General features: G+C 47.0%; 1 protein-coding gene across 1 annotated transcript in view; it reads right to left on the reverse strand.

Moving 5' to 3' along the window:
• Positions 1 to 3,912, reverse strand: part of col6a4a (collagen, type VI, alpha 4a) — a 90,795-nt gene extending 86,883 nt beyond the window's left edge. Inside the window, exon 1 of the mRNA XM_063198406.1 lies at positions 3,825 to 3,912. The gene's annotated coding sequence lies outside the window, so the exon portion shown is untranslated. The remainder of the gene's footprint in view (positions 1 to 3,824) is intronic.
• Positions 3,913 to 10,659: the final 6,747 nt, after the last annotated feature.

The following is a 10,659-nucleotide window of genomic DNA, read 5'->3' on the forward strand; positions in this document are numbered from 1 at the left end:
CCTCTCCTTTCCTCGTCCATCTCTCTCTCCTCTCCTTTCCTCGTCCATCTCTCTCTCCTATCCTCTCCTCTCTTCTCCTCATCCATCTATCCTCTCCTCTCCTCTCCTCTCCTCTCCTTTCCTCTCGTCATACCTCTCCTCTCCTCTCCTCTCTGCTCCTCATTCCTCATCCCCAAATTACTTTTAGTAATTTCTTTTTTAGTAACTTAACTTAGTAACTTTAGTAACTTTTGAATTTGTATTGGACTGTGCTGCCCTGCTCAACGTATTGACCTCGATGGGATGACTAGACTCTATTGGCCATATTGTCTTTTGTGTGACTTTAATGTGCGATTTACATGTGGATTGTGGAGTGGAGTCATGCCAGACACATTTCTGTGCAAACAGACAATCTCTCCTCATCTCATCCCTCTCTCCTATCCTCTCCTCCTCTCATCCCTCTCTCCTCTCATTCCTCTCCTGTCCTCTGCTCTCTTCATACTGTACATCTCTCCTCTCTGCTCCTCATCCCTCTCTCCTCTCCTCATCTCATCCCTCTCCTCCTCTACTCCAGTGTTTCCCAACCAGGGGTACGTGTACCACTAGGGGTACGTGAGCACACTGCAGGGGGTACTTGGAAAAGTGTTATCATTATAACAAATGTATGGATCAGCCACATCAGGACAGAGAAAATGATATAGAAAATTAATTAGGGGGTACTCATGGCACAACTAAGAGGCTTAGGGGGTACGCAAGACAAAAAAGGTTGGGAAACACTGCTCTACTCTACTCTCCTCTCCACGCCTCTCATCCCTCTCTCCTCTCATCCCTCTCTCTTCTCCACGCCTCTCTTCTCCTCATCTCTCTCCTCTCCTCATCCATCTCTCCTCTCCTCATACCTCTCTCCTCTCCTCTCTGCTCCTCATCCCTCTCTCCTATCCTCTCCTCATCTCATCCCTCTCTCCTCTCATCCCTCTCTCCTCTCCTGTCCTCTGCTCTCTTCATACATCTCTCCTCTCTGCTCCTCATCCCTCTCTTCTCTCTGCTCCTCATCCTTCTCTCCTCTCCTCTCAGCTCCTCATCCCTCTCTCCTCTCCTCTCCTCTCCTCTCCTCTCCTCTCCTCTCCTCATCCCTCTCTCCTCTCTGCTCCTCATCCTTCTCTCCTCTCCTCTCCTAATCTCATCCCTCTCTTCCTCTCCTCTCCTTTCCTCTCCTCTCCTCTCCTCATACCTCTCTCCTCTCCTCTCTGCTCCTCATCCCTCTCTCCTCTCATACCTCTCTCCTCTCCTCTCTGCTCCTCATCCCTCTCTCCTCTCCTCATCTCATCCCTCTCCTCCTCTCCTCTCCTCATCTCATCCCTCTCCTCCTCTCCTCTCCTCATCTCATCCCTCTCCTCTCCTCTCCTCTCCTCTCTTCTCCTCTCCTCTCCTCATTCTTCTCCTCCTCTCCTCTCCTCATTCCTTCCTGCTCTCCTGTTCTTCATCATCAGGGTATTGCTAATCACCCCCCCCCCCTCACCATCGTCTCCTCTCCTCTCCTCGTCTCCCCACCCCTCTCCTCTTCTCACCTCTCCTCCTCCTCTGCTCTCCTCTCCTCCTCCTCTGCTCTCCTCTCCTGCTCTCTGCTCTCTTCATCCCTCTCTCCTCTCCTCTCCTCTCCTCCTCTCCTCTCCTCTCCTCGTCTCCCCACCCCTCTCCTCTTCTCACCTCTCCTCCTCCTCTGCTCTCCTCTCCTCCTCTCCACTTAGCTTCAATGTCAAACAGCTGCATATTGGACACAGATGTTTGGAGTTGTGAATAAACAGACGTTACGTGGTCCTCTAAGTGTATGTAAAGAGCGGACTACATCTTTGGGGCCCGGCCACCATCTCAGGAACTCGACTGGAATACGCCTCCGGCTCTTGATTATTCCATTAGTCAAGGTCACATGTACGCAGGCTACTGCCTACACCTGGGGTGCATTCCAATATGCAACCTTGCGTCCTCCACTTGGGCTTGTGGCCTCGACCCGCCTCCTGGCCCCTCCTCCATGGAGAAAACAATAAAGTTTCCCCACTGTCAGCCTAGCCAAAACAATTTTGGGGGGACTATTCTACATAAACCATCCAGTTTGCAAATAAGAAAATTACTTTATAATTGAGCCCTTGCGAGATATTGAAATATACCGGTAATGCTGCTGTCAGTGATGTCATCATGACATATTACTTCCTGGTACGGAGCCACAAGCACAAGTGGAGGACGCAAGGTTGCATATTGGAACGCACCCTGAGTTTCTTTCCTGAAACTCACCCTTACAAATCCACAGCACGCAATACTGTAGGCCTATGTAGGCCCTTCAGTTTGTCTTTGCAATATATCAAAGGGGATATATTGTGTGGTCATATAATACTCTACTGTAAATCTATGAAAATGTAAAATTGTTAAGAAATGCACACACACACACACACACACACACACACACACACACACACACACACACACACACACACACACACACACCTTGGGGAATCCCTTAAGTTAGCCTATCTGAGGTATTTTAGAAGGTCTCTGAGGAATTTGAGGACCTTTGTTTTGTTTTTGTTTGTTTTCTAAACAATATTTAGTCTTTAGCATGTTGGATGGGGAGAGCGCATGACTGCATGAATGCTGCCCTCGTGTGTCCAGTGCAGTCACACAGAATACAAAAACTATCCTTTACAATCCACTTGCATGTAAGGCCAATGCTGCCTTTACAATTAACTTGCAAGTAAGGCCAATGCTGCCTTTGACAGAGAAAACAAGCCTGCAGTCTGATTGAATGCGATCCGTCACTGACTTTGTCTTAATGAGTAATGCGCAAAAATGACCGGACAGCATGTGGGTACATTATAAGGCAGACGCAGAAATGAACTGATTCATTAACATTAATCATTTGCATAAAACTGAATTCACACACAACTACGGAACAACAAACTGACATTTGGTCAGAGGAGCCGTCTTGGCTGATACACTGCGCAGATTTGTCGTATAAGTTGAACCAAAGGAATCCCCCCAAATTAAGTCGAAGCATGTGCTGAGTTGCACCGCCCGGATGTCCTGCCAGATGCATGCTCATATACCGTAACGTTTCAGGGGCTCATTGATAACCACTTGGTAGGGGAAGAGTCGATTACCATAACACCATGATTCCTGCGCTCATTTATGGCAGGACCTTAATTGCGCACCAATCCGTCAATAATACTCCATTCGTTGATTCGTACACACGCGCACAGACAGTCCCCAGGCATGCACATGCACCATGCCTTTCGTCAGGTAACCATATCCATGTTCGGACGGAGCTTCAGACAAGTTGGGTTTTAGACTTCAGCACAGACACGGATTCATATCCACCCCACAAAGGACAGGTATGCTGTGGGAATTAAGGTGCCCACGAATGTCACATAGTTTTCACAATGTTTTCATCACAAACGTCCAGTCAGGACCTTCCCATGGCATGGTGCGCACTGCGCAGATGGTACAAACTTGGACAGTTGTATAAAGAGAAAACACTCAAACCCATGAGAAGGTGAAAATAGAGCTCAACCTTCTGTGAGAAATGAACGTGGCTTTAGTCTATTCTCAAATTAACCGTCCAGGAAAAACGTGCAGTAGGCTAACCCATGTCTTCCAGAAAGTAAATGCAGTTTATTTAACATTTAATAATTCCAACATAAAATCAGCATTCGCCAACCAGGTAGGCTACCACTTTGACTTAGATAATTAATTAACGTTGGACATAATAGGCAATTACGCCACAGTCAAAAGTCACTCTTGTTTACATGCAACGTGCAACAGAAGATGTTAGAAACAACAGACGCTTTACTTACAATGGCTGGAACACGGAACGTTGGCTGGAACCCACTAGTCCAAGCTCCGTAAAAGAGCACTTGAGGAATGAATGCAGTCAAGTCTCACTCCTCCACCCCGCCCAGAGATATGTAGTTCCAGTGTTGTGTACGGTAATCAACCTACATTTCTTGCGAACGGGGGTGGTGCGGTGTGATTCATGCTTGGTGTTCAACTGTGTCCTCTACCTATTTTTTTCTCTGTACGCAATAAAATTAATAAACCAATTAGTCCACTGTATTTATTAGGCTAGTAGACTATGTGTAAGTTTGTTTAATTTTAATTAAAAACCACTTTAAGACTTCCTGTGGTCTGTAGGACGTTTTTTGTTAATATATATAGCCTAACCCGTTGTTTTAATATACCTAATAGCAAAAACGACGTGAGGGAGTAAACCCTTTAAAATTGTTATGGAGCCTTAATAGGTCTGGTCACTGCCGTGCCGTTTATTGCGTTTGGTTCCGTTCAAGACGCATCATTTAGAGTGGATGCCTCAAGGCATATGCTACCCATATTATTTAAGCAAGTTGATCATTTGGCTGCTAAATATTGTTTGACAAGGCTTGTCCACTAATATAATGTTCATGCCTAAGGCAAGTAGCTCGTCAGGCCAGGTGGATTCAGAACATTTCAAAATGTGCCCAGAATGTGCTCTGTACGTGCCCAAATATCACTGAATAATTGCCCCCATTTGAATTGAGTAGCCTACGTGAAGTAATCATAAGAGACAGGCTTGCATGCAGCATTGCGCACGTAGACACTTCTGATTCACCCTTTTCACCCAATATTCGTTGAGCGTGTCCCTTGGAATGTCTGCTAACAGCGTCTTTGCTCTTTTGGAGAACATAGGACGTGAAGTAAAATGCACTGGCTGGCAGCTGCAAGAACCAGTGTTCCAAAATAATGTCAAAATGATTTTTCACTCATGTCCAATAATTGTATGCACACTATATGGGTGATGCCTTGTCATACGTGATGAATTTATGGAGAGAGTGAGAGATTGTGCTCTGCTTTGCATGTCTTCTTCCATAGCCTGGCGACGCCATCCTATGTACTCCAAAGATTCTGGCGGTCAGCTTTTAGCCCAGGCTACTTCTTCCACGGCATAAATATGATTGTTTGGCCCCTGAAGTACCCCGCTTCATACTTTATTTGCACTTTTATTGTTACCTGCAACTCAAATATGGTACCTACCTGTTCCATGATGCCAAATGGATAACTTGTCATGCTTTACTTGGCGTTTGTTCGCAGCCACTTGTTTAGACAAGTAAATATATGTACCCCCCCCCCCCCCCATACTTTATTTGCCCTTCCTTTCTGAACCCCAAATCAACCAAATCATGACAATCAGGGACAGATTAAGATGGCCCGGGGCCCCTAGGCTACGGGTTGCGATGGGCCCCCACAGAAGGCAAATGATCTGATGAGATTACACAAACATAATGTCTGCCAACCGCGGAGAGGAGTACTAACAGGAGATTCATTTCTCAATACCACATCTGCAATCAGTGTTGCCAGATGTGTCTGACCAAATCTCGCCCAAAAGCTTCTCAAAAAACGCCAAAATGCGCTATATTCTGCCCAAATTCAACAAATTACATTGACTTCTATGGGTCTATATTTTTCAGATTTTTACCGTCCAATCTGGCAACACTGTCTGCAATTAAGCAAAACTGTTTCCACCTCCTTTGGCCAATCAGGGGGCGGGGGCCTACTGGTAGGTGGGGGTCCCTAGGCTGCTGCCATATCTAGCCTGTGGGGGCCCACTGATAGGTGGGGGTCCCTAGGCTGCAGTCACATCTAGCCTGTGGGGGCCCACTGGGAGGTGGGGGTCCCTAGGCTGCAGCCATATCTAGCCTGTGGGGGCCCACTAGTAGGTGGGGGGCCCTAGGCTGCAGCCATATCTAGCCTGTGGGGGACCCCTGATAGGTGGGGGCCCTAGGCTGCAGCCATATCTAGCCTGTGGGGCCCCATGGGCAGGTGGGGGTCCCTAGGCTGCAGCCCTATCTAGCCTGTGGGGCCCCACTGTCAGGCGGGGGCCCCTAGGCTGCAGCCATATCTAGCCTGTGGGGGCCCACTAGAAGGTGGGGGCCCTAGGCTGCAGCCAGATCTAGCCTGTGGGGGCCCACTAGAAGGTGGGGGCCCTAGGCTGCAGCCAGATCTAGCCTGTGCGTTAATCCGGCCCTGAAGATGGCATGCACAGCAGAGCCTACTGTACATTAAGACCATTGCACATCTGTAGAAAATATACCCAAGACTCAGTGGAAAGCATATCAAATATGTTACCTGTTTCATGATGCCAAATGGATAACCTGTCATGCTTTATTTGGCATTTGTTAGCAGCCACTTGTTTAGACAGTAATTAGTTAGTAAATATATGTAAACCCCCCCAACGCACGACGTGGGGTGCTTTCATTCCCTCCACTGTAAACGATGATGAAAGTGAAAAAGTGAAAGTGAAAGCCCATTGGGAAACTCCAACTCCCATTGTCATTGTGACACAGCACTCCACAGCACACAAGTGAACACTGCACACAACGAAATTGCATTTATGCCTCACCCGTGCAAGGAGGCAGCCCTCAGTGGCGCCCCATGGGGAGCAGTGCGGTGGGACGGTACCATGCTCAGGGTACCTCAGTCATGGAGGAGGATGGGGGAGAGCACTGGTTGATTACTCCCCCCACCAACCTGGCGGGTCGGGAGTCGAACCGGCAACCTCTGGGATGCAAGTCTGACGCCCTAACCGCTCACCTATGACTGCCCTTTACATGATGATGGATGATGGATGACGATTATGGAAATGACAGCATGAATACAGTGCATGTAGGCTACTAGGCCTCACCCCCACCCCATCTCCCCTCCTCCGTTCTAAAAGCCCACACCTGATGGTGAACTTGACGAGTCTCAGCTCGCTTCTGGCTCCGGTTCCTCTCAGGCAGAAAGCTCTGCTGGCGGTGGGGGGTGTAGGGGGGGTGTAAAGTAAAAGAAAGCTCCGCTGGCGGTGGAGGGGGGTGGGGGGGTGGCTGGTGGTGTGGTGGGTTTCTCTCAGGCAGAAAGCTCCGCTGGCGGTGGGGGCTGGGGGGGGGGGGGGGGGGGGATGGTGGGGATGTGGGGTGATGGGGTTGCAAAGGAAAAGAAAGCTCCGCTGGCGGTGGGTGGGGGTGGGGTGGGGTGGAGTGGGGTGGGGTGGGTTGCAAAGGAAAAGAAAGGCGAGGTTGGTAATCCACCATATGACAGCCAAGTCAGTCTGTATTTTCATAACACGGTGTCAGGGTGGCGGTGATCTATCATCCTGGTGATATTATACGGGGGAAGATGGCATGTTGATGATGTATGGAAATTAAAGAAAAGGGGGGCACACCTTGCATCAATTTTTGTCATTATTTTTGTGCACAGACGTGCGTCTGTGCAAAAAAATAAAGAGAAAACTTGATGCAAGGTGCGCCCCCCTTTTCTTTGATTCTAAGTATTTATTTGGGCCAGCACGGTAGTGTAGTCTATATAGAACGCAGGTATACGGAGTATATCCACTTCTAAATTTTAGGGGCTTCAGTATACCCACGTAGCCCCTTAGTGCGCGCCGTACCTCCAGTGGCACGCTGTAATAGTCATTGAAATGTAACTACCATAGCACTACAATACTATGACACAACACAGGCCTTTTAGCAATGCAGCACGACTTGGTCATTACCATACTGGTAACAACAAATGTATAAAGCCGCGTCTTAAGGGGTTAAAATAGATTGATCCATTATATAGAATGGCATAAATATATACAGTATACCCACTTCAAAAAAGTAGACTACACCGCTGGCCAGCACCCTTAAAAGTTATCAAGAAACGTGAGTGAAGCCTGCTACCTGTCCTACTTAAAGGACCAGTTCAGTCCATTTCAACATGCAGTTGTAATGCTCACACTACCCTGGACTTGTCAGTGCCTGAGTTTTTTTTTCTTCTTCTTCAGCCGTTTCCGAGATCCTGGTCATTGTAATGGGGGCAGCTCTTTGTTTACATTTCAAAAAAACATTTTTATTTATTCCCAAAAACATCCAAAAGGTTATAAAACATCAGCAGACAACTAGCAAACAGCAGTACCTTTTGGGAAAATATTTGGAGTTGGCCTTTGTTTCATTTTTTAAAATTGTAAACAAACGCTGCCCCCATTAGAATTGCTCATATCTCGGAAAGGGCTGAGCCGAAAAATTTGGCATCACCAGGTACTGACAAGTCAAGGGTAGCGTGAGCAATACAACTGCATGTTGAAATTGACCAAACTGTCCCTTTAATGATGTATGGAAAACAATGACAGAACAGAACACAAAAAAACAAGCACAAACACAAGCACAAGCATGGCTTTTCAGAGTTTCAGCTACGCATACAACGTGCAGTTTTTAACCCATAGGACACACTTCAAGATCAATTCACTTTTCAAAAAATAAATGATTAATGTGTCAATCACTATGTTTACATGATGTTTTTAATTCCGAATTAATAATTCCGAATTAAATAGTTCCCGTCGAGTTTACTTTGATCTTTCCTTTAATTCCGAATTAAGAGGTGTTTACATGACGTTTTCAAAGCGGAATTAAGCTTTATTCAGAATTAGAGTCAGTTAAGTAAGGGTTAACGTTCGGCGAGAAGGTCGCTACCGTGGAATAGCAGCACGACAGAGAGAATCTTTAGACCCCGACGCGGAGCGGAGGACATTTCTTTAGGCCTATTTAATGTTAAGATTGTTGCTGCGCAAAACAAAACAGTGCCGTTGTGGAACACCGCTAGGCAACAGCTAGGTAGGCTAGCCAGGACAACAGGTGTTGTCTATCACAGCAGCTGATTAGAGTGACAAAAGACCGGACCCCCTGCGGAGTGATATGAAACATTCGCTTGAGCCACTGACTTGCCAGTCGCTTTAGCAGTGAAAAGTCTTGTTGCCGTTGACAGCGGTCTGTTATAGACTAACCCGTCCGTTATCGAAAAATAACAGATGTGCGAACGTTGGGGAGCCCCGTTGAAATGAATGGCGCATTCGACCGATGACGTCACACCATATAATAAATTGTGAATTAAATGTCTCGTGTAAACGTAGCAATGGTCGCCCTTGATAAGCCATTTACACACAGTAGCAGAGATGTCCTAACACACCATCTGTGATCACCATGACGATATCATGCACCCAATCAATTGAATTGTCAGATTAGCCGTATTCTGGTTACATTCTGTATCCTGACGATACGATACGGTATCGATTTCTTAAATCAGGGATTCGGTTTTTTTTTCGATACTTAAAGGGACACTGTGCAGGAAATGGTCAAAAAAGGTACTGCAACTATGCTGCTCATTGAAACTGGGCTGTCTATTGCCAAATTTGATCAGCTAAAAATGGCTATTTTTGAAAATTCAAAATGGCGGACCATGGAGAAGATCCCCCTTTTCATGTATGAAAAGTGCAATTTTTCCAGTCATAATGAATACTTAGAATTTGATGGTGGTGGTAAGTATTCATGAAAAAGGTCATATTAGTGAATGGGCAGCATGAAATCTGGAAATAAACAACTAAAAATCTCACACGGTGTCACTTTAAGAATTCCCCACGATACGATGCGATTCGGTTCAATTCCATTTTTCCCCATTACTTTTCCACTACTATTGTGTTATGCAGCTTTAGGGCATTGCACAGGGGCCAGCGATTCGATTCTTTTCGATTCTTAAAAATGCCCCACGATACGATGCGATTCGATTAAATCGCCGGCCGATACTTCCGATACATTGATATATTTCGATATTTTATTTACTTTCCACTGACAAGACAGCACAGGGTTCAGAGGATGAAGACGAGGGAACAGACCTGACCCTCTCAACACAACTATCCATTATTCTCCAAAGCTCCTTCCCGATGACCTCAGCCGATACCACTGCTGAGGAGGCCCCTAAACCTGATTGGACGGTCCCAGGCAGACACTGATGAGGCCCCTAAACCTGATTGGACGGTCCCAGGCAGACACTGATGGCCTTGCTCTCTCCGTAACCCCAAACAGCAACGTCCCTCAGCTTGACTGACAAGTGGAGAAAAGCAGGATATTGTTTCTGCTTTCTGTTCCATGTTTCAAGGAGAGGGGGGGGGACCTTGTCGGGACTAAGAGGATATTTGTAGACAGTTGTCTTTTCTGGTCAGGGCACAGCACAGGAATGTCCTGTCTTTATGTCAAGACTTGCAGGGCTTTCTTCATATTGACAACATACACAGAAAGGAGAACTGGAGCGTGTAGAGGGCCTATAGTGTGTCGTGTGTGGTGTGTCTCAGGCGTGTCGCCCCATGCTCTCTCTCTCTAACACACACACACACACACACACACACACACACACACACACACACACACACACACACACACACACACACACACACTCTCACACACACACACACACACACACACACACACACACACACACACACACACACACACACACACACACACACACACACTGGGGATCGTCTGAGGCGCTTCACCCCATGGACCAGGTAAGGGCCCCCCTGCTATCAGGAAGACGGATGCTTTTAAATGTCTGGTGGAGGAAACAGACAGGGCCGGCGCTAGGCATAAGCAGACAAGGCGGTCGCCTAGGGCACCAGATGTCTTGGGGGCGCCAGGTCCACAGAATTAGAATGCATGGGTTCTACATTTACTCAACCTCTGATTGTTGGAAACTGCTGTCGGTCAAAAAATGAGCTCACGTGGTTGGCTGCCAGTGTCTTGCCCCTCCATACAACACCGTGTTTATAAACAAACAAAAAAAAACATCTATATGAAGTGAAAAGGC

Source organism: Engraulis encrasicolus, chromosome 5 (assembly GCF_034702125.1).
Source record: "Engraulis encrasicolus isolate BLACKSEA-1 chromosome 5, IST_EnEncr_1.0, whole genome shotgun sequence".
NCBI classification, from domain to species: domain Eukaryota; kingdom Metazoa; phylum Chordata; class Actinopteri; order Clupeiformes; family Engraulidae; genus Engraulis; species Engraulis encrasicolus.